Source organism: Heptranchias perlo, chromosome 33 (assembly GCF_035084215.1).
Source record: "Heptranchias perlo isolate sHepPer1 chromosome 33, sHepPer1.hap1, whole genome shotgun sequence".
In the NCBI taxonomy this organism is placed as follows: domain Eukaryota; kingdom Metazoa; phylum Chordata; class Chondrichthyes; order Hexanchiformes; family Hexanchidae; genus Heptranchias; species Heptranchias perlo.
The window spans coordinates 15,128,416-15,154,124 of record NC_090357.1 but is presented as its reverse complement, the minus strand read 5'-3'; the positions used below and the strand labels follow the sequence as shown (position 1 = coordinate 15,154,124).

The 25,709-nt window shown below is 39.8% G+C and overlaps 1 long non-coding RNA gene across 1 annotated transcript in view; it reads right to left on the bottom strand.

The window, feature by feature from the left end:
- Positions 1-16,245: 16,245 nt before the first annotated feature.
- The window catches only part of LOC137301488 (uncharacterized), an 86,092-nt gene continuing 76,628 nt past the window's right edge, over positions 16,246-25,709 (bottom strand). The window contains exon 5 of the long non-coding RNA XR_010958301.1: positions 16,246-16,464. This is a non-coding gene — a long non-coding RNA (uncharacterized lncRNA). The remainder of the gene's footprint in view (positions 16,465-25,709) is intronic.

The following is a 25,709-nucleotide window of genomic DNA, read 5'->3' as shown; positions in this document are numbered from 1 at the left end:
AACCCAAACGGAGCATCGGTGAGCAGGTTATTGGTGAGTAAGTGCCGCTTGATAGCACTGTCGACAACACCTTCCATCACTTTGCTGATGATTGAGAGTAGACTGATGGGACGATTATTGGCCGGATTGAATTTGTCCTGCTTTTTGTGGACAGGACTTACCTGGGCAATTTTCCACATTGTTGGGTAGATGCCAGTGTTGCAGTTGTACTGGAACAGTTTGGCTAGAGGTGCAGCTAGTTCTGGAGCACAAGTCTTCAGCACTACAGCCGGGATGTTGTCGGGGCCCATAGCCTTTGCTGTATCCAGTGCACTCAGCCGTTTCTTGATATCACGTGGAGTGAATAGAACTGGCTGAAGGCTGGCTTCTGTGATGGTGGGGATATTGGGAGGAGGCCGAGATGAATCATCTACTTGGCACTTCTGGCTGAAGATGGTTGCACCTAAAGAATAGGTGAGGCTGTAGGGGAATGTCACCATACCTCAGCAAGAGTCAGTGCTTATGGCAGAGAAAATTGAAAAAACATTAAAAAAATATAATACACAATGTATTATAAAAGGGTTTCATAAAATAATAGGGTAATTTTTTTTATCTTTAGTACTCACAGTTCAGATCTTTGTGCACTTGGGGTGTGTGTATTGGCAAATGGTCGTGAACCCAAATTCCCAATATGCATCCTTGGTGTGTGAAGGTCTGCGCGGGAGTGAAAAACATAACCTTTTGTTTGTGTGACTTTACATTTTTAAACTTTGTACTTCAATGTCTAAATTCAAGTCATGTTTCCCAGGTTTCAATATGAAGTATTCCACTGTATGATATTCTATAACTTCTATGGTATATATAGATTTACTCAGCATGTATGGATACAAACAACATTTGTACTGGTATTATGCTGATTACTTCATCTTACCTCCCATTTTCTAACACTGGGAATAAAATATTTAATGCCAACAGGTTCATAACTGCTGTATGTTCTAATTTTACAGCATAAGAACGTAAGAAATAGGAGCAGGAGTAGGCCACATGGCCCCTCGAGCCTGCTCTGCCATTCAGTCAGATCATGGCTGATCTTCAACCTCAACTCCACTTTCCTGCCTGGTCCCCATACCCCTGATTCCCCTAGAGTCCAAAAATCTATCTATCTCAGCCTTTAATATACTCAATGACTCAGCATCCACAGCCCTCTGGGGTAGAGAGTTCCAAGGATTCAGAACCCTCTAAGTGAAGAAATTCCTCCTCATCTCAGACTTAAATGGTCAACCCCTTATCCTAAGACTATGCCCCCTCGTTCTCGACTCTCCAGCCAGGTGAAACCACCTCTCAGCATCTACCCCCTGTCAAGCCCCCTCATAATCTTATATGTTTCAATGAGATCACCTCTCATTCTTCTAAACGCCAGAGTGTACAGGCCCATTCTACTCAACCTCTCCTCATAGGACAACCCTCTCATCCCAGGAATTAATCTAGTGAACCTCCGTTGCACCGCCTCTAAGGCAAGTATATCCTTCCTTAAATAAGGAGACCAAAACTGTACATAGTACTGGGTATAGCATCCTATATTGTCTTCCTTGGTGTTAGAATCTGAGTTATGGATGTCCTGGCTTTATAATGAAATGACACCTTAACAATCAGATCCATATAAAATTGTGTGACACTGGTGAATCCCCTGCAGTATTCAACACATGCTTGAAGATTTTGAAAATAAGATTCACCCATTCTGGTATGAGGATCCTCATGATGCATACAGTGGCCTCTATTTTAACAGCCCCCACCCCACCCTGATGGACGGGAGAGGGTCAGGGGGGTGTTAAAATATCAGAATTGAGCAACTTAACCCCAACCTGACCCCATTCCCGGCCATCAGGAATGAGCAATGTCAGGCAATGGATTATATTATAGCATCTTTTGTATCAAAATGTTTGGGAATGACAATTGGAAGCTTTTGATTAAGTTTAATTTCTTCCCTCATGTTAGAAGCCTTTTCAGTGAGTGTATTGTGGAAATAAAAACTTGGAAGATGAGTGAACTCTTTCAGGAATGGTTACTTTTATTTGACAGATGCCTGATATAGAGATGTGGAAGATGGTGCTATTTGTGCTCTCTGCCCAGCCTATCTTGAATTGCTTGTCTTCCTGCGTCCCAATATGACAAGTGTGGTACAGCCTTGTGATCAGTGAGTCACAAAAGCTTTGAAGCAACAAAACAGAAAGACACTGGTAAGTCACAATGTGGCCACAATAGACAATCAGATGAAAGCAAAATAAATCAGCGTCAAGCAGTCTATTGAGATGCCACATACTTGGCTGGCTGGCTGGCGCATCACTGCTTTCACAATAGCTAGTTAGGAGGAAGACCCCTGTCCACCATCACCACTGGAAGCCAGGTGAAAATGGCAATGGCCTCCTGGAGTACAAGTGACATTTAATGATATTGTGCACTTGCGTAACAATCTTGTGACAATAGCAACTAATTACTGCGTTATTCAGATGTCTGTTAGTGTCTGATGCAGCTTCAGATGAAGAAACATAGTGAATTGAGCATTAAAAACATGCACAACCTGCAATTTTGGTGACAAATTCTGTTTTAAAAATGGAATCAGAGGAAGGTTTAAGAGTGTGGGCTGCTCACCTTTTGAGCGCTCTACCTCTCACGATTTGGTCAGTCCCCTTCCCTCATTTCTTACAGTTGTGTGGAGCACCGAACAGAGTAGATCGAGAGAAAAGATTTTTATTAGAACAAAGCAGCCTGTAAAAAAAATAACTTTACTCCACCTGCAGAGCAGAGTGCACTCAGCTACCATTACAACTGTACAGTTAAACTACAAATAGACAAATGCAGTTTCTAAGAATATATTTTTATACAGTTGTACAATGATTTATTAAACATGACATTTCTGCTACTTACTATGCAGTTAGGAGGAGAAAGGAGACAATGAAAAAAGGGAACAAGTTCTGAAAGTAACGGGGCTAAGAAGAAATGGAGGGGAGAGAGAGATACAAAGAGAAAATGAGAGAGGAAGAGATACAGAGAGAGAGCATCTATTTTTCCACAAATATTCCAGAGCATTGTTGATCAAAAGCTATCACTGCTGCCAGATAACCAATTTCTCAAGAAAGAGCTCTGTCACCTCTTTTCAAGATTTCAGGAAACCTAGATGACTGGTCGTAAAAAAAAAAGCCTCATCAGTTGTCAGCTGCCGTCTGCTGGCACCAGTTCAGTTATATAGTCATCTAGTGAAGATCCAAATCCAAATTACATTGAGCAGTTTTTCCTCATAGCGCTTGGGTATAAGGGGAAAGTCAGGTCGGCTCTGTTACAAGCCCTCTGCCGTGCCTGACTTTCCCCTGTGTGCTCTGCCTCGGTGAGCCGTTATGCCAAAACACTTTAAGAACAAACTCCAGCCTGATAACTCCAGAAAAGTTCAAAAGATGTTAGCCTGAAATTACCATTGCAGATATTAGCAGATGAATGCTTAATGTGCTTATATGACACTCACACTTCAGTGGCGGTGTTAACCCATTTAAAACAAATGTTTGTCCATTAATAGGAACAACAGTATTTACTTTAACGCTTCCAGATATGACCTGAGGTGAATGGTTTGTTTTGTCCTACATTATTTACTCCTGATAATTCAAAATTGTTTTGGCATTAAAATAATTTAAATTATTCAAAAATTTGAATTAAACAACTTTGAATGAATTGACTCACTCCCTTTCCTTATAATGGCCATCAAACCAGAGCTGCTTCCTGAATAGTCTCCGATTCCCCAGGTTGTATCTGGAAACCTTCCAGGCAGGTAACTACTGTTGTTGATATTAGCGGCAAATGTTTATTTAAATGGATCCAACATCTCTGCTGAAGTGTAAAAGAAAGAGTGTTTATCATTCACCCATTAACATCAGCAACAGTCATTTTAGGCTGATATCTTTTCTGGAGTTATCAGGGTGGATTTTCCTCTCATAGTATTGTGGCATAACGAATCACCGAGGTGGAGCACATAGGGGAAGGTCAGGTGGGGAGGGTGGCACACCAGTAACAGTCTATCTAACTCTCCTTTATAGCTGTTGACCAGACAATCCTTGATACCCAAGCGCATAAGAGGAAAAAACTGCCTCAATCTAGTCCATTCCAAAGAGGATTTGGATCTTCTTCGCTAAATGACGATATAACTGAACTGGCACTTGGGAGACAGCAGTTGACAATTGATGAGGCTCTTTTTTTTTACTACTAGTCATCTAGGTTTTTATAACACTAGAATACAAGAGACATTCATTCATACAGCTACTGTAATTCATAGACTTGCATACACAGTTAATCAGACTATTGCTCAAAACATACAGTACTTTCTCAGATCCTTACAGTAAACACAGTTAAGACCATCTAGGTGCTGTAATTTAGCTGCTGTAAACTTTGTCTCAGGGTAATCTACTGCTTTGTAAGTGTACCATCCACATGAGATATGAGTTGCTGGCAGCAAGTTCAGGGCTGTAATTCAACTGAGTGGTTCTGATGACATCATCATCAACCACAAAAGTAAAGTGATTTATAAATGTCACCCGCCCTTCAGACTTAATCAACCTGAAGCTCACTGCCATCTAGTTATCCTATATATTATAGGTACAATTTTGTGAGGTTCCGCTTTCAGCGCGCAGTCCCACTGGTGGTGAGTGTTGGCCTGTAAATCAAGGCTACAATGTCATATCCTGGCAGAATTCCACATATATTCCATATATTTTTTTTTTACCATTGCACAGAGGGCACGTTGAGTGCAGGATATTTGTAGGGCCATAGGTGAAAGGGCAACAAAGCTGATTGCGTGTAAGATAGGGCGAAATTCTTTTAATCACAATTAGGAGAATGCCTGTCTCATCTAATTAATGATCTATTGATGAAAATACATTCAGGAATTGTACCTTTCAAAGCCATATACTCCCACGATTTCATTAATTATGGAAGAAAGGCAGGCATCTCCCATTTTGCATTTAAAAAAAAAAGGAATGTCACTCCCTCAAAAATGATATGATATTATCTGACAGCCGGAGATACAGTATTAGAAGCACTTTTGGAAGTGGATTATCAAAGGTGAACTGCTCTTCTTTTTGGTTCGGTTCCCCATCCTTCCTGAAGGTGTTGGCTCATACTGAATTACCAGTACCACAGGATCCAGCAGGCCTCCAGCACCTTATCCAAGTGACCATTCTTCATGAGTGAGCCTGGACAATTAGTGCTGGCAGGTTATTTGATCATGGCAGCTATCACAGCTCAGTCCGTTTCCTACATCACAACAGTGACTACACTTCAAAAATACTTCATTGGCTGTAAAGCGCTTTGGGACATCCTGAGGTCATGAAAAGCGCCATATAAATGCAAGTCTTTCTTTCTTTCAATCCTACCCTCACTTGAAATCCCGATACCTTTTCAGCAGATGTCACTGAATAGTGATCAGGAATAGAAACTCTGACGGATATTTCCCCTCCCAGTCCAGAGGTATTGAGGTTACTTATGCCTCCCCCCATCCCCCCAACAAGTGCCACCTCATCTGAGGCAAAAGTACATTTTTTAATGCATGTCATTGTACAATATTACACAAATTATTCTGCATTTCATCATTCGTCAAAGGCCCAGCATCCTTTTTGTTTTATTCGTTCGTGTGATGTGGGCGTCACTGGCAAGGCCGGCATTTATTGCCCATCCTTAATTGCCTTTGAGAAGGTGGTGGTGAGCCGTCTTCTTGAACCGCTGCAGTCCGTGTGGTGAAGGTTTTTCCACAGTGCTGTTAGGTAGGGAGTTCCAGGATTCCTGCAAGGTCCCATATCCCACAGCCCAATAATGTGTCAGATACTATGTCATTCAGCATTACCACAATATCAAAACAAGGAACAGTGTCAATTTAAACAAAGAAAAAATGTGATTTCATGTAAATGACACTAGATTTCTGTCAGCTCTTTACAGATAGCAACCCAATCCTCTGGTTGACAGATAAAGAAACTGTTCAGGCTTTATCTTTTCTGGTTTATTATATTTGAAATATCTCATTGCAGTGATGCCTTGCATGGTCAACATCCAATATCCTCTGTATCTCTCCAGGTATCTAGAGGTACATCACAACATACTGTCCCCACTATACCCCAATACATCGAGGACAGTTTTATGCTGTAGAACTGAAATAGAAAAAAACACAAATAAATAATTTTGTTCAATTTCATCTCTCATTTAGGGGATAAATTGCCACCAAAATCATTGCTAAGGTGTCTTTTCTAATTGTCCACTATTCTTTAACTGCAGCCAAAGGTAGCTCAACTCAATATCTATGTATGCATTAGCAGGATTGTAATGTGACGGAACCACCAATGCATCCAAACCAAAACTGGGCTTTTGCTAATTAACCTCGTCAATGGCCATCAAATGTTCTGGAAAAAATCAATATTTTCCATTTATATTCCAGAGACCCCTGACCTAAAGGTCAGGTTATTTTATTGAGATTTCTGTACAGAAAGTGATGAGTCACTGGTTCATGATCCTCTCATATAAAAAACATAGAAAAAGCTGTCTGCAATGTAACACGGGCAAAGCAACTGTTTTACAGAGTCTGGATAAAGTCCAATTTCACTTTTATTATATGTGATGCCCGAATTTTCTTACTGGTATTTTGGGATTGCATGATTCCATGATTCTACCTGTCTATAATTAGACCTATTGATTTTTAGTAACCAAAGAAGTTAAATTATGTTTTGATCACATGGGATTATGGGACTTTACTCTTGTTTTGGGGATCACTCGGGTAGTTTTGCGAGGGGTGCATCAATCGTGTTTTTACGCTGGGACTGTGTTGTGCTGCTCAAGGCTCTCGTATGCTCAGCACCGCAAGCTCATTACAAACTATGTAAATGAGGGTAATGCTTCCCTAACTCTGAATTTGTTACAGTTTGCCACATAGAAGCGACAACACTTAGGCAACCTAAAAGGAGGAGCTTTTGGAACTTCCAGTTTCTGGACTTTGTGAGTTTTCTTAAAAGTGTGTTGCCTTGTTTTGGGAATGACAGATTTTCAATCCTATTTTTGACATTTTGAGTTGCCTTTCTTGTTTTTAGTTAGCTGCATTTTTTTTGCCCTATTATTTTGAATTCTTTATTTCTTCCCTATGTAGGGAGTTTAACTCTTTATTTCAGCACCTTAAACTTGGAGGTTGAGCATTCCTCAGAAAATTCCTCTTGCTCTCGGGGAGTTGAAGGATAAGTAGATATTCAACAGGAATGCACAGAGGTAGACCTACCTGTATCTCAAGCGTTTGTCCCGAGCTGCCATTGTCCAAATATAAGGGTCACTGATCCCACCAGACCACCTTGGGCATGTCAGAGAAGATGTGCCTTTGCCACCTATGCTCCACCAGAGCAGCCTTTCTCCAGGCCTGGACTGTACCCTTAGGTGGCATCTTGTACAAGTAGAAAAGTAGTCTTGAGATTTTGGAGTTCAAAAAAGCACATGCTCAATGTTGGAAATGTGCCCAACCTGAGTGTCAGTAAGTAATTATGCATCATGCAGTTAAGTTGTGTTACAATAACTTGAGGTATAATGCCCTTCGAAGATGTGAGCATAGCAAGATTTTCAATTGTATGTTGTATCTTGAATCGGTGCCTACTGAAATTTGGATATGCAGAACATGCAATGAGAAAGCTGTACATTTGTGTGAGGGCTTGGCATGGATGACCAGTAAATGCCAACCAGGTTGACAGGCAACACTTTGTGGCATGCAATCTTGGGCCATCTACCCAATATGTGGTACTGTTGACTAATCTTATCTTGTTGAATTCTTTAAAGTGTGCTGCCTTCTGCATCTGATCCCAGGTCCTGTAGGCACTGCAAACAGGAATAAGCTTGGTCAATGCTGCCAGAAATGGTGCACTCCTGTCCTCCTGAGGAGGATATCCTGAAGTGCCCAACTCATGCAGCAGACTGTCCACTTTGCCAGCCAGTGAACATAGATTCAGATGCTGTACCACTCTGTCACTTCCCAAAAACACTATTTCATGTCTCCACATTGGGTTTCCTTTCATTTTTCTGGCAGTCCTCTCCCCTTTGCCCAACCCCAGCCTTAGTAAAGACTAATGAATATCCAAAATTCATTTGAAGTTTTATAAAGGCTGAAACTATATTTGTTTTTGTCCCCATATGCAGCCATTTAACTTTAAGTGTGCACACCTGTTGAAATTTGCACATCTCCATATGGCTAGCTCCCTCAACAAGATCAAAATTGTGGGCTGTGGGCTCACTGTGCCTTTGGTTGGCTTTGTGGCAGCAGCTAGGTAAAAAAGCTTAATCTTAACCGGGATCACAAAATTTGCCCCTATGCTCCATGATTCTGTCCATTTTACCGTGAAATACACAAATATGTGGCCTTTGATGTATCATAGCAGGTACAGCACTGGAGAAGGCCATTCGGCTCATCGTGCCTGTGCTGGCTCTTTGAAAGAGCCATTCAATTGGTCCCATTCCTGTGCTCTTTGTATTGTGCTCTTGTACGACTCTCAAAAACTGTACCACCGAGAGGCTCTGCAAGTCAATCCATTTGTTCTCCGACATTTGCTTATTATGCACCGGAAGGATCATGCTGGTTGCTGTGTGCAACATCATACAAATATTCTTTTTGAATTATTTATGCTAAGATACTGCTGGTCCTGGCAGATGTTGGGAGCACCTAACCCAAGATCACACACTTTCAGTTGGTAATTTTCCATCCATTAGCTGAGAGTGCAGAATTCCTTGATATGCATGTTGGGAGCGACACTGTGTAATTTGTACCCTGATGTCATTACACATAGCAACCAGAGCAATTCCTTCGACCTTCTCACGTCAGAATAAACTTTATACTCTGTAACATTTTGCTTCTGATAGAAAAAGAACAGTACCCCTTTAAAAGGTTAAATACATGTCAATATCTTATGCAAATACTAATTTAAAAAGAAACAGGAAAAAACACGAGAAATAATGAAAATGAAATTACATTTTTAATGAGATTTTTATCTCTTAACCTATGATGAGCTCTGGAACTGAATTATCTTGTAATTATATTAGCATTGTGGTAACTTGAATCAGATTGAAACATAGTTCAGTTTTCTTTGAGCACATGCAGGGCATCGAAGCCCAACAACGGAACTCGATAGTGATGTTTTCAAATCCCTCCATGGCCTCGCCCCTCCCTATCTCTGTAACCTCATTCAGCCCTACAACCCTTCAAGATCCCTGTGCTCCTCCAATTCTGGCCACTGACCTGATTTTCTTCACTCCATCATTGGTGACCGTGCCTTCAGCTGCCTGGGCCCTAATCTCTGGAATTCCCTCCCTAAACCTCTCTGCCTCTCTCCCTCTCTCTCCTCTTTTAAGACGCTCCTTAAAACCCACCTCTTCGACCAAGGTTTTGGTCAACTGTCCTAATATTTTCTTATGTGGCTCAGTGTCAAATTTTGTTTGATAATTGCTCCTGTGAAGTGCCTTGGGACTTTTGACTATGTTAAAGGTGCTATATAAATGCAAGTTGTTGTTGTGGATGATTTTCTGACCTGGCATGAGGAGCAGTGTGCAAATCGTACCCACTGACCTATGGTGCTCTGACTACCTCTCCCTCCACCTCCCCCCGCCCCCCCCATGAATGTCTGGAGTCAGCCGAAGTAAAATATGGTGGTGCAGCTCGTGGCATGTGATTTGGAATGCATTAATAGTGCGCTACTGGGGGATTTCAAGCCTTGCAGCAGCTTAAGGGCCAGGGATTATGAATATTAAAATTTGGAAGACAGCAAGCTTCTGTGGAAAACAAAAAGCGATGACTGGAAGGAGTTACCCACTCATCCAAGGGCACAGTTGTGATTCTTCTAGAGGATGTGAGGAGGGGATCCTTCTTCAGCCCTGAGTGCTGTCGACTCCCAAGAAGGGAAGTCTGGGAGAATGGGAGGAGGTGGCCAGCAATGTGAATACCACCTCCATAACACTGTGTGGCTGGAAGCACCATGCAGGAAAAAGCTTAGTGATCTTACCAGGTCAGCCGAGGTAGGAGAACCAATCGTTACCTTCCATTGATGCTTAGTGTGAATGGCACTGACCTCCCCATTCACACTGTCTAAACCTTATCACCAATGCCCATGTGACAACAGGGTGCCCTTAACACACCCAGCCTTCCCTGCAAGTGTTCCTTCAACGCGTCCTTGCATGTATTCAGCCCAAATGTATCCTCCCATCTAATGTAGCTGACATATCTTCACACCCACTGTTGGCTGCATTCTGGGACTTGGCTATTACTGCATGATATCTTAACAATTGAACCGATTCACTTCTTTTAGTCTTCTTGCAGGAGAAGACAACCCATAAAAACTGAGAGATCACTTAACAGGAGGACAACCTCCTAACTTTAGACTACTAAGCCCATATGAAAAAGCCATCGAAATCTTGGAAGGTGCTCTCTTGAATTTAGAAGGTTGAGGACTGATCTAATCAAGGTCTTTAAAATGATAAAGGGATTCAATAGGGTGGATAACAGAGAAACTATTTCCTCTGGTGGGGGAATCTAGAACAAGAGGGCATAATCTTAAAATTAGAGCCAGGCCATTTAGGAGTGAAATCAGGAAGCACTTTTTTCACACAAAGGGTAATGGAAATCTCCAACTTACTCCCCCAAAAGGCTGCGGACCTGGGTCAATTGAAATTTCTAAGATTGAGATTAATAGATGTTTGTTGAGTAAGGGTATAAAGGGAGATGGAGCAAAGGCAGGTAAATGGATTTGAGGTACAGAACAACAATGATCTAATTGAATGGTGGAATAGGCTCGGGGGGCTGAATGGCCTACTCCTGTTCCTATGTTCCTAAAACATCTCTTAAATGAGCTTGATACACATGAACTACTTTCAAATGTATTGCTTTTGATTTTGTTTAGGGGGGAACTCAGGGTCTTAGATTTACACTGCACAGCAGGTGCCGCCTAGCATTTTACTGACATCAGGTATCGTATGGCTGAGGTATGATTTCTGCTGATGAATGCTACAAAACTGGCATGTTTACAGCATGATAAAGCAAATGATATTAGAGAGCAGGACAAGCTGTGTTGTGTACTGGAGGAGCTGGTATTCATTTGTCTCACATCTTAGAGACATACAGCAGCTATATAAATAGCATGTTTCCTGTACAAAATGGTATACCTATCCCATATATCACTCCACAGTGCCCATTCCACAGATATGTCACTTACAATTTGAAAACAAGATAAATCAGACAGTTCTAATATTCTGTCTGCACATGTGAGCAATCTATCATTTAAAGACACATGTTATGTGATGTATGTTATTGTTTACTAGATACTGAGACAAGAGACCATTCATTCCCACTAAACTCTGGAAAGTTGCTCATTTGTTAACTAAATTGAGTGAAGGTAGTAGAACCAATTTTGTCAAATTGGTTCAACCAAATACTCAGAGTTGATCAATTGTCTGTCTCCTTTCTTGTAGGCATTAAATTCTTGGTGGTGCATGGTATCACAGCTGACTTCTGGTACCTCACCCACATAGCCATTCTTAATATGTGAGCCTAAACAATCATTGTGCCCAGGCTATTCAGCTACTGAATGGGGTTGTTTTCTTTGGAACAGGAGGAGGCTGAGGGGAGATTTAATTGAGGTTTATAAAATTATGAGGGGCCTAGACAGAGTGGATAGGAAGGACCTTGTTCCCTTAGCAGAGGGGCCATTAACCAGGGGGCATAGATTTAAAGTAATTGGTAGAAGGAGACATTTTCTCACCCAGAGGGTGGTAGGGGTCTGAAACTCACTGCCTGGAAGGGTGGTAGAGGCAGAAACCCTCATCGCATTTAAAAGGTGCTTGGATGTGCACTTGAGGTGCCGTAACCTACAGGGCTACGGACCAAGAGATGGAAAGTGGGATTTGGCTGAATGGCTCTTTTTCGGCTGGCACAGACACGATGGGCAGAATGGCCTCCACCTGCGCCTTAAATTTCTTGATTTTATATTTCCTTCCAATTTATTTATGTCCAACAGAACTTTGAACCATATATTAATAATTCAGAAAATTTGAAATTTCCATAATAGTAACACATAATTTCTAATTAACAATCATTGATTAAACCAGAAACTGAAATATACAAGCCTCTGAGACAGTTGCCCTGCATGGTATATGTGCTTATCACACATCATGGATATTTATGATGCTATCCATGTCCCTTAATGAAATGACAGCTTTGTAATCATACCCAAGTATCCATTATTTTCCATATATGTACTAAGTAGTTGTTGACAATCCAGGATATCTGTCATATATCTTCAAGCAGCTTCATTTTACCCTTTGACGTATGTCAGAGTTAGCTCTGCTGACCTGCCACATAACAGGAACAAAAGATAAAGCAAACTTTGCTTTTTAAATACTGGTTTTGGGCTATAACTCAATCTCTGGGTGGTGTTTATTCTCGAACTTTCTGGCATCATTAGAACTTGAATTATAGCCTTAAATTAGTGCCAGCCAGCTGCTATTATATATTTGTTGGCCTTCATAGGCTGTAATTCCAATCAAAATATTTGCAATACATTTAAATCCCTGCTTTCTGAAAATATCCCATTTAATTCCTGTGAAAGAAAATTAAGTGCCCATGTAATCAGTAAGAGCTATAAAAATGTTTTCTGCATATGGGTCTATTCTGATTATACATGGTACCATGGATCCTCTGATAAGACCAAGATGCAGTTTTTAAACACTTCACTGGGAAGGTTGTTGGCATTTTGTTGCTTTTTCTAAATCCCTTTGACTTTCATTACATGGTGTTAAAGTGTTCAATTAGTCATATTGTAGTGGGCAAATACTCCATTAAACTTACCTGATGCACTTAACTAATTGTTGCTTTCCATTTCAAACCTTGCTGCTGCAGTCCCTGATTGTGCATTAAATAATTAAAGTTTGATTGCAATAAAATGGAGACATGCACCATCAGATTCACCTGTTGTTCTTAGCCACTTATTGCTCTCGACTGTCATTTTAGCTCTTTTAGAGTGTGGTCTAAGTCTTGTTTAAAAATAAGAGGTTATGTTTGAAGCCTGTATAATTCATTGATAAGGAGACATTTTGAATATTGTGTGCAATTTTGGGCACCCTCTCTCAAAAGGAGGTTGAGAGAGAAAGCACGCGTACAGAGAAGGACAAGGACAAGGACAATTCAGGTACTTGGGCTCTAAGTTACAGAGATGCACAAAAATGAACTTGTTTGCAATGGAGAAAAATTTGGAAAAGACCTGATGCAGGCCTTTAAAATTATAAGAAATGTAGAGATTGTGGATGTAAGATTTTTTTAAACTTTGATTATAGAATTGTATGGTATTGCTAAAATGGTAGTAACCCTCAAGTAAGACTGAAGATTAAAAGAATTTTCTCTCCTATAGTGGAAATATGGGATAAATTATCAAAAGCAATGTTCATTAGTTGTTTTAAAAGGTGGTTAAATATCTGCTTAAGATAGAAGATCATGAAGATAATAGCTATAGATGATTGAATGCTTTGTGGAACACAATTATTCTTTGGCTGTTGGGCCCATGAATGTATCATCTGTGACATCTAAATGACCAGAATTGAACAACATGGGTTGTGAGGATAGATTGAGTTTTGGTTGATTATGGATGTGGAAATTTCACCTGGATTTTTTATTGGGGAAATTCTCCCTTGTGATAAGTTGTCTCTCTCAGGAGATTGAATGAGAGGAAAGCTGACATGATAAAATAAACTCTGGTTTGCAGAGGGAATGGTTTAATTGATCAAATGACCTTGATTTGTTATATTTTTGAAGCACAGGAAGGAAACTTGTGCTGAATATTTGTCTTTGTAACTCTTTAGATTAATTACTCTGTAAATTGTTTTGTGATGAAGTTGCCTTGAGCAAGCCCGATAAGTTCAAAGTTAACCTATTTGTTTGTTCACTTTCCCCAGCTGGTCATCATGATTTAGTGGTGGCTACTTGTTATCAATAGGCAGCTTAGATTGTTTTTCTCTGATTTAGTCTTCTCTTCCTCTGTGAGACTGTATGCATAAAAATGCTAATTTTTATATTTCTAAACAAATTGATGTCCCACAACATACTTCTAAACTTTAAAATAAACATTGTAGGAATGGGAAGCCTCAAGAAAATTTGGTTTTCTTTGGTTACTCTCTGAAACTTCATTCTACAAAGTCTGACCACTTAATAATGGGACATGCTGCAGTAAAAACTTTTCTTTCTCCATTTAGTAAGATTCAAAACGATAAAGAAGATTGAATTGGATATGACTAGCCTATTCCATGCCAGAGTCTATTTTCTTCAATGCTGGATAGCAGTGGTGAGCTACAGGTCATTGACAAGACTGTTAGTGGAAAAGTAACACAAACATTGATGGTGCATAAGCCAGACTCCATATTTATACCATGAACCCAAAAGAGTTGCTGCAGCTACAATTCAGCATTGTGTCAGTTAACAAAAAACATCTGCAGGCTACTTATGGAATTCTGCCCGAGAATGTTATCAACAAACTTTTTTTTAATGTAGAAGCTCAAATGCAGAGTTGCCTGGTGAACTAGATTTGGTGGTGCAAGCAATAGGGAATGGGAACAAAGCTCTGGGTTATATATTAACAGCTCAATATAAAATGTTCCAGGTGTTTCTGTGCTCTTGGTAACCTTCAGTTGTACTTTATGACACCTAATGTACAATACAGGCTTTGTAGCCTCTTCAAAATTAGTACAAGGTTAAGATGGGTGATGGGCAGCTCACGTTTTCTTAGGTTGTCCAAAGAGATTGTACATCTTATCATTTATTTTACTGATATTCAGTTACACATTGACACAAAGTATGAAAAGGTAAAAATAACTCAACTGGACAAAGCTTTTTTTTTCCACTCTAAAGTTTAGGATGACCAAAGGAGAGTGTAACTTTAATTATTCTGTTTAAACTTATGGCTAAATTAATAAGCTGGTTGAATAGAAATAACTGAATGTAATCATGAATTTGCAAATTTATGGCCAGTCATTTGAGAATTAGTACCACTCATAAATATCAGCAGGCTTTACAATGTTATCCGTCATCTTGCTCAATGATAATGTAAGATTCACTCATCAAAGCTAACTATGTATGTAGAGCACTGTGCTGAGACAAGGAGTGAAAGTTACAGTCTCAAACTTGGTAATTTATGGGGCAGCAGCGAGAGACTTTCAATTCACGTGCACTACGTGCAATTGGAGAACATTTCATTGAAGAGTAAGTGCGGTAGGTCACTGAAGGGCTCCGACATATGCTTTGGTTCTCTTTCTGTTCTAGTACAATTAGATATGAAAAGTTGTCACAGCAGATAAAGAACATACTATGAAAATAATGCTTCAGTCTTGCCTCAAAAAAGCAACAAAAGATTCTTCAGCTCATAGCACTTCAAGAGACCTTTTTTTAAAATTCACTGGTCCTACATGAGCTCTTTGATAGCATTTTGAACATCACAAGTAACATGATATTTACTTAGAATTTAACTTCATTATTTCTAATGGAAGATGCGCAGGGGAGTACATGAGAGAACTTCCCTGGAGCTCAGCAAAATGAGTCTCTGTTTAGACAGCACCAGGAATTGTATATGGCACCTTCATGTCTTCAGGTCAAAATCTTTCTGATACATAACGGCATCCCACTCCCCTGGCAAATTTACCTTAATTCTCTTAATTAACCACTTAGCCTCTTAATCCTTGTGTTATTTTAATCTGAATGAAATATTAGCACAGTAGCTTGGTTCTATAAAATGCCCAATATCAGAATTTTGTGTTGGAATGAAACCATGGGAAAAATAAAATGCTTATATGTCTTGATTGTTATTCCCCTCCCCCAAATGTTTGTGTGCATCAGTGCATCAAACCAGTTGTAACTAAACATAATGGTACCTTTTTATGTATTCTTGGAATAATTATGATCGGGTTTTATTCCTGATGGTCAAAACTGAGATCTTAAAAGAAAAAATGATCAGAGTTAATTATGGGTCACCAGCTGCAGTGAGCCATGCAATTTGATACTTCATATCGACGTCAGCTTGGCTTGGATTGTTCTTGTGGTGCTTCTTGTGTTGTGTCCTTGTTTATATGTAGGCTGCCCGATTTTTCAAATGCTACATTTTCTTGAATTCAGGTAAAAAAAAATTACGTGCTTTTTGGGTCAAAAATGAAAGTGTTTAATCAGCAAAACAATTTGAAGGGACAAATGTTTTTGGCAAAACCTAATTTGGAGGGATGAAATACAATGTGTTAAGTAAATGCAATAAATATGTACAACTGTCTTTGGGCAGCAATCGTGTTTTCCAGTCATGTATATTCTGATAACACTAAAAGGAGTTGATGTGCATCATTCGCTGCATCCTTGGTCTCGGTCTTGCTCGTCTCCATGGAACTCTGTTCAACCATCTATCCATGTCGAGGCTGTGACTGGTACAAAATAAAAATGAAGTTTTTGCCTGTGCTAAGCAGGGAGAACAGTTGTGTGCAACATATGACTACAGTATGCAGGTGGGCTAACCCTAATCTTGGATTCTTTCAGCAGTATCACCCTAAATTGAAGGCTTAACAATATATTGTCCTTTGAACTAGAACTCGCTGTGAACAAGCCTCATGGTATATTCCTAACTCTACATGCTAAATAAACAAGGAATATGAATCTTGTCGTCTTTGGTCCAGAAACGGTATTGCAGTACTGGAAGGGTTAAATAATGATGCCTTTGCATCTGCCTCAAGGTGTGAGGGTAGTGAGAGGCCGTGTTCCACTTCTACCAGTACTATAGCATTCTGTATCACTCATACTGAAGAGGTCAGGCACGTCATCCATTAGATCAGACGAGTTGGATTTCAGTTTACTTAGTGGTGCAGCTCATGCCAGGCTTTCCATGTATTGGCAGGTGGGACGAGCATTGATTTCCGTTTAGTCTGCTTATTATTTCCAGAAACTATCATTTTAATGTTTTGACTGTTCTGAAAGTTGCCCAGACATATTGTGTAATATAATCCTGTTTTATAGAGATCGTAGAAGAAAATTAAAATGGGTGACCTGTCTTTAGTTTGTGGGTTGTTGGTTGTCCTGCAGTTTGCAATGGGATGACATGATTGAAGTGGGAGCGACACAGAAAGAGAAATTGATCACTTCAACTTAAATTTCCCAAATGTCTACTTAGACATCTCAAAAGTGAAAATATTTAAATAGTTTTTTTTTGCAGAAGCTGTTAATGTGGATTAGTAATTTCAACAATAGTTCAATAATAATTGGGACTATAGCTTTGAAAAATGGTAGATAATGTTAGAGAACCAGCATAAGAACAGGCTTCGCCTGAGGAAATGTAGCTTAGTATGGCATGTGAGACTGTAGCAGATAAGTGCACAGCTTGTCGAAATACCATTGCTTTAGGAAATTGGAGATCTGGCATCCTTGATTTTCAGAGTTGATTTTATTATTTTAATTTTTGCAGATGAATACTGTGCTCATTAAGATGAAAGGATATGATTGCTGAGGAATGTGACAGTTTTTTTTCTAATCATTACAGCATGTGATAGACCCAGGTTGGACATGGAGTGGGCTTAAATTCAGGGTAAAGCTCCCTCTGTCGGCAATAATACACCCCAACCCCTATTTCAGAAAAGCTCCATCTTTGCTGCTTCTCTTAGTAACACTATAAATTAATACCAATTCCTAAGCATTTTTGCTAAGGGCTTGTATCCACTAGGAACTTTTGAAAATATCTAAAATTAATTTCATTTAATACTTTTGCAGCTATCACAAAAAGAGGAGCCTTTCCTCTCCTCCATATGGATCAGATCTGAACCTAAGCTTCAGCAGTTGTGCAGCTCGACTGTCTGTCAGTCATCTCCTTTGCAACATTGGTCTCTGGAACTTCTCCAATGTGAATGTTATAGCTTATCTGCGTGTCATGAGTCAGGCTCAGTTGGACAACATCACTGGCTTGAGTTATTTTGGTTTATCAGGATCACCTGTTCCAATTTTCTCTGATATTCCTTGTACCATTGCCCATGAATAAGTATGTAGCTGCTGTGGTATGAGTTATTGTGATTGCACATACTTAACTTCAGGAATTTCAGGAAGGTCATGGTTCCCTGTGAAAGCACTAAGTACAAAACTGTACACCTTAGACTGGCCAACTGGCACATCATCTACTAACCCAAAAAGTTGAATTCTTGTCAGTGCATGAGTATAAATTATGGTTCTAATATATACTCTGACATTATAATCCACATTGAGTTTGGAGGGATGTGTCTCTATTAACTGGACACAACACTACTCCATCTTTAGGCTATCACCTCTGAAATTGACACTAGCTGAGCCACTTTGACTTTGTTAGATCTATACTGGGATTTCACATTGTATTTATGCCTTTGAGGGTAAATGGGGCATAGATATCCTAACAAAGGCAAAAGTCAGATCCTTAATGGTGTCATTAGTACTCATTGGGGAAAAAAAACAAATAAAATAAAGCAAAAAGCTTTTAATCATGATGGATTATAATTATTTTTGAAGAGTGATGGTGAAAGTCAGTTCTTCTCTTAAGTTGCACATGGGAACAAGTGTCCAAAAATCTAATTTCATTAGAGATGTAAAGAAAGGCCATACATTGATGTGAGCTGACCTCTCTCCCGTGATACAACTTTCTAAGTGAAAGTTCAGTGATGATCTAACAACACAAAGACAACCTGAACTAGATCCTGGAATCAAAGGAGACATGGATTTAAATTGGAAAGCAGAGAGATCTCTGGTGTGGTCTTTTACCATATTGAGGAACTGTGAAATTGGAAGGGCCATATTTCCAGCTTTGCAATGCCTTTTTAAAAAAAAAAAAGACCCCTGAACCATCGGAGATTCTACTTGCTGTATGTGGTTTCCAAGGTGGCAAGCCAGATATCTTTATTTCACATGTTTTTAGTAGTAACTGGGGTAGCAATCAGATCTTCCTCCTTTTGTGTTCTCCTTGATTCTTGCAATAAAGCTGTAGTGAATCAAAATTTTTGGACATTTGCCGATCCAGTCATAGCTGTTCGAAAAGATCCATATAGATTGCACAATTTCTGACTTCTCAATTTTCCTTCCCAGATACAGAGGGGTTTTGTCAAATGGTGGTGTCCAAAATAGGCATTTGGTTGATTTATCATGAGGTGCAGTGCAGAGACTATCTGACTTTTGCAGCAGTTTCACTCAATGTAGGAAAAGATCTTTGATTAACTATTGTTTGTGTATCCTACACTCTGCATTTCTTCAGAGTTTGGAGTCATTGCCAATGCCTCATGGAAGCACAGTCGCTACTAGAGTGGTGCTTTTCTGTTTCCCTCCTTCCTGTCCCACTTCCAATGTGCAGTTAGTTGGGATGTTCACTCTCTTTGGGATATTGGGCTCCCCTTAGTGGCAATTTGTGTTATCAATTTGAGATCCTTTTAGATATTGAAGGACTGCAATTGGTAACAAAACCCAATAATCCTGCACATTGACATTGTTATTTGTACTTCCACACCCATGAGCCTTATCCAGCTTTACCTTGAGCTATTTTAGTTAGCTTTGAAGGCTGTACCACACAGTAAGTTGAGCTAAAATGGAGGTCATCCTACATTACTCTAATTCTGTACAATGACAGCCAAGCTCTCTTGGGTACCCACAGGAAGAATTGGAATAGTTAGGTGTCTGATTTAGCCTGAAAATATGTCCAGAGAGCTTTAGGTGACTTTACTTGCCTAACATATCAATATGACCTTCATCCAGAATGGTAGACTGATGCCAAGCTGGATACAAATACTAACTTGCCTCTGGCGGTAAGTATTCTTGTGTTTCAAATAGCATGCAAAGTATTTAAATTTGCCCACAAGCTGATGTATGCCTGACCTAGGATGCACCCAGGTGCATTGACCTGGAGTTGCTATGTCTGCAGTTAATCTGGATGAGGGACATACAAACTGTTATCAAACTGACTGGTATCACCCAGAGTGCTGCTTTATGACTGGCTCTTCATTCACAATTTTCAAATTCAATTTTTTTCCCCCCTATGGGTGGTGATTCATTAGATGTTCCTTCAGTGTGCTTTTTCCAATATTTAGTTTTCTTTTCAGCTGTATAATTGACGCCTTCACTACAAGCTGCTTTTAGACCATTATCCAGAATATGAATCAAAGTAATGAATATGTATGTATTGACCGGCACTGTACGGCTAGTGAAAAGTAATCCTTCATTCCTTGAATAAGTTAAAGCTATGGTTGCTTAAACTTGAACATAGGAACAGGAGTAGGCCATTTTGCCCCTCGAGCCTGTTCTGTCATTCAATGAGATCATGGCTGATCAGTGACCTAGCTCCATATCCCTTAATTTTGTCAGCCAAGGTCAAGTTTTTTTTTTTGCCTTTCAGAGATGGCAGAATTGGCAGTGTCGTGACTGACGTAGGTACTAACTTTCCTACACCAAATGATTTAATGAATGTAAATATGCAGGGTGTGATTAATAGAGAAATCTTGAGAATGGGCAGGTGTGTGAGTGCCTTTTGAGAGGCATTGAAATGATTCTCCATTGTTCAGTGTTACATGGGTCATAGATTTTTCAAGATACATTCATAGATTTATTATTGGGGTAAAGCTGTGTCATCGACAATGGTGGGGCTGAAATTCTGTGGTGTTCCACTGCCGCAACTCTTGAGGGGGAAACTGGCAGTACCACCAAAAGCAGAAATTGTCATGTCCTTCACTTCCCTTGGAATTCCACTGGCCTCTCATGGGAATTACAGCAGGAGACTGGTCGACCCCCCCATGTGGGATTCCAGCCCTGGTGTGTACTTTTGAACATTACAAAAATTCTGTACAATTTGAGATATGCTTGTGTAGGATTGCTAATTTTATTTATTTATTTGTAGCTCTCGTGGTTTTTTTATATAATTAAACAACTTGGGTAAAGGGGCAAAGCGTATAGCTGAGGACACCACCAAATTAGAGGTTAGATGTTGAGATAAATTGAGAAATAATGGGTGTTCAAACTGCTGCCCATGGGACAATTGTGGCCTCCGGCATATCATTCTGGCCCTCAAAGCCCAGGCAACACAGTCTTATCAACTGACCTGTCTTGTTTTACATTTTATGGGGCTAAAGGTTTGGAAAGGGCCATTGTTAGCATTCTGGTTTCACTGCTGGATAAATCGATAATAAGAACCCTCAGATCTGTTTGCAGCAACAACTTAAAATGGATGCAAATTAATAGGAATATAAATGTTCATATGGTCATTGAAGCTCCATGCCATGCATCGATGTGGCCCATTATGACCAGAAGCTTCTATACCTCTGGATTAGGTTATGCTAAACTTAGCTTTTAAGAGACTGTAGGAAGAAAGCAAGACTGAGGGAGGGAAGAAGTTCCAAAGTTGTGTGGTCCTGATTTTCTTGGGTTAGAGTAGGAGATTTTGCAATTTAAGTCTTTTGGTAGTGATGGTGAATCAATGGATGTGTGGATGGCTGGAAGCTCTTGGTGCCTTTATAAACTTGTCGAGGTTAATGTTGATATTGAAATAGGCTGTGTAATTGATCACATGACAAAACTTAGACCTTATAATTTGTGTTGCAGCATTCGGTTGAGAGGCTTCACTAGATTTTACTACTCCTCAGGAGCTGCTTGCTTATGTATTTTACCCCCACTACTTTCCCCCTCTCTCCACACACAGCATTTACATATTCTGTTTTTTAAAAAAAAAACATCTTCACAATCTACCCAACTCTGCCATGTATGGATGCTGGTGCACAAATAAGATGACAGCTCCTCTGCACAATGCAGCTTATTAATTTTGAGAGCAAAATGTAAAACAGGACTTAATTAAACCTCCCATAAGTTAGGTGACAGCCCTCTTGGCAACTGTATATTTTTAATTCAACAGTGAAAAGGTCAAATGTGAAATGACTTCACAAACTGAATAACATGACAGTTCTGTCTGGCAACAATAAAGCGGCTTTAAAACTTTGAAGGAAATGTGGCCTTAGCATATGTGCTACGTTACAACTTGGTGATTCTTTAATTTAATCACTGTGTACAGACTCTTCCAGTGGATTAAATATTTCTTTACACTTTTTTGGCATGAGTAGAAACTGGGCATTTGCAATAAGCAAAAGTCTGAATATAATTCACATCGCCAGACATCTGCACAGACACTACACTATGTTCTTTGGCTCTTATCCTGAGTGCCATTTTAATTAATTACTAAAAACATGATTGAATACTTAAAATAATCCCAATCAATCAATAACTCAAAGTAGCTCTTCCGTCTCCTTTTATAACAAACTAGTCTGAATCAGATCATGTGGTGGAGAAAATGTGCGATCGTGCTGGGAAAAGATAAATTATAAAGCTTTCTTCAGCTTTCATTGTAGCTCGCATAGCTTTATAGGTAGATTAAAATCAGCATGGGCTACAAATACGTGTCACTGTATGAACAGCTGGCTGAGGTTCAAATTGCTTGAATTAAATTAAACTGAGGCAGGAAGGACTGAATAGACTGAATTTCAGACATGTAATAGGAGCCTTTGGAATGCAAGAAGTATGTAGCTGAGAAATGATCACACAATTTCAGAAATCTCAAACTGGTCATGTACATGTTATACAGAGATGCATTAGCCTAGAATTTCTGATTGGGTTCACTCGATGTACAGCTGTAAATTGGGTGAACTCAATCAGAAAACTGGGTCAAAATCTCTGCCTACTTTGCCTCGTGCGCAAATTTCCAGGGCCGCGGAATGCTGATGGTACCTGAAACAGGCAGGAACCTAATTTGAATCTAAAATCACCCCAATGCCCTGCACACAATTTCCTAATGTTCATGTATGTGATACACTAATTCAGAATTACCCCCATTTGAAATAGGGATCCAGGGTTGCTAGGTAATAACGATATGAAAGTTCAGAATGTTTTAAGCTATTGACCCTTTTTTCCTGCTGGTCTGAGTTTTTGTGCCATTTGTTGTGCTGTATCTTTATTTTGCTCCCAGCACTATTGCCATCACCAAGGGGAATCTCTTTTTGGAGGAAGGTGAGGGCCAACAGAGGGCTGTCAGGTAGTCCTGCTACAGCAGAGGCACTCTGTACCATCTGCACCCCCCACATACACAGGCAGGTGCACATCCTTCATTTTGGGAGAAGATTACTGCATGTGGAGGCTTTTGTTTCGAAAGGAAGCTGGGACATAAGATGCGAATGTCTAACTAGCCAAGATGCTGAATGCTTCCTTTTGAAGCACTCCATGCTTTAGGGGTACTGTATGAAAGAAGGCCTGCCAAGTGATTAACAGCTGGCATAGTCTGATTGGCACCAAGATGCCATCAACTGCATGTGCAGGCATTATCACACTGACCTGGTAATGACCATGGGGGACTGTCTTGACTGGGCTTAGGTCATTGGAGAGACACATATTGAGCTATGCCATTTGCTGAAGGATAACTAATTATTTTGCAGCACAGAGTTGGCACACTAAATGTACCTAATCAGTTCTGGTCTAAAACTTGCCTCTCCTTCTTTGTTGCAATGCTGACCTATGGGGATGATGTGTGGCAAAGAGGGCCCGTCTCCTCAAACAGTTTCAGTGGCACCCACCTCCAAATCAGCAGCCACCAACGTGGGGTCAGGTGCTGGTCTGCTCTGTTACTTGCCTGCAGCTTGAGTCTCCTGTCACTTCATTTTTGCCTGTCACATCTTCAGCTTTTTTTCCTTTTCAGCCTTGGCAAAGGCCGCCAGTGACTGCAGAGTCTTCCTTAAGTCTATGAGAATGCTTGTCCCTCTATTCTGACACCCCTTTCATTGTCTGCATTGCTTTAAATTTTACTTCTTGCGTAAGTTCCAATGTGCAAGATTATGATGAGCGGACCATGAAAGGTTGCATGCAAACAGCGCACTTCATTTTGAATCAGCATAACACCCATTTGAACGTAAACTGTATGCATATCACTGGCAAATATCATGTGATCAGACCTCCAGGAATATGTCCAACCAGAGTTGGCAACCCTAATTCAAAATTGGCCTCTGCGCTAACCTGATACATTCTTATTTTCTAAACTAGCAACTCACTACTCTTTCCCTTTTAACCATTAGTAATGTAGACTTATTTCTGAACTTGAGTTTTTTTTGGTCTGTGTGCAAAAACAGGAGAATGTTAGAAATGCAGAACCGATAGATTGGCATCAGAAAGAAGAAGATGAGTTGATATTTTGGTTGGGATCTTTCATCAGAATGGGTTCCTACAAGCAACAAATTTCATGGCGATGGCTAGTCATGACAGGAACAAAATTCTGTTATCAGTGTGTGAACCATTTGTTCCTCTGATCCTCGAATGACTGATACTTCTAACTGAGTAGCTACAGTTTTTTTTTTAGATTAATCACATACTTAAAGAATCTCTGATTACTCCTAACCTAACCTCACCACACACTGGGCTCTGATTTCAAAAGATCACAAACAAAACACTCCTTAACTAGAGGTGTAACGTGCTGCTATGCTTGACTATTATATATTTGCAACAATGTGCCTTTATATCTGCAAACACATTCCAGGGTCTGACTATCACATACATTTATAATTTAGTCAGAGACGTATGCAGCACTTGTGGATTGTATGACAAGAGTTTTAAACTGGTCAAATATTGCTTTGGGTGGAAACTTATTTCAATGAGTCTGAATGAATGAAATGCCATCCAACGTGAGAAATTATGGAATAGTATCTTCTCTAGGGGAGAGGAAAGGTCAAGCTGATTCTATGATTGGGCACTCCCACTGAGCAGAGGTACTTCCAGCTCAGGAAATTGCAGCCCTACAGTCTATTTTGAAAATTGGCCAGATGGGCTAATGTACTGAATATGCTGGAAGCATATCAGGAAATAGTGGCAGTGGACCCAGAATTTCCTGATAGGCACTCCTGCCGTGCAAGGCTTTGGGTCAGGACCATTTATTCATGTTACCTTTTGGACCAAGATATACATGATGACCAAATTTTATATTAAAATCTTAACTTTTTGGTACCATTTGTTCCATACAGTTGTTTTTTTCCAGTTAGGTATGTACTTTACACAATCCAAGGTTTAAAATGCCTTTGAATCTTAACAAAATGACTGGAAAAATAGCAGCAGACAAAGCTCCTTACCATGTGGACAAATTACATTCTTTAAATTTAGATTTGTATGTGAAATGTTTACCCTTAGTGTGAAATAGTCAAAAATATGACTTTCAACTATATTGTGGTGGTGGGGAGAGAAGATAATGGGGAAACATCTTCCCCAGTGCAATGGGGTGACTATGGAAAATAAGTGGGTAAAAGATAGTCTTTTAGAATCTGCCTGTTATTGTGTATCTGCATAATTGATGATTTAAACCAGAAACAACAAACTTGTTTGTCTATCTTCCTGTTGTCATCTATCCTTTTTATTTTGATTTCCTAGGGATTCAATTTGCTCTTCATGCATTGATTGTGTTTTAAAATGAGTTGATTTCTTTGTTTTTGATGGTACACTTGCTGGAACATGCATAATTGGGGCAAGTGATTTGGCTGCAATAAATCCCTTTGTTTTCTATGCTTAACACTGTGGTAGAAGCGAGTACTGTACATCTCTCTGATAAGGCTCCTGCTACTTGTGTAAAATTGCTTGACTTGGGACATCCAGCCTGAAGAATTCACTG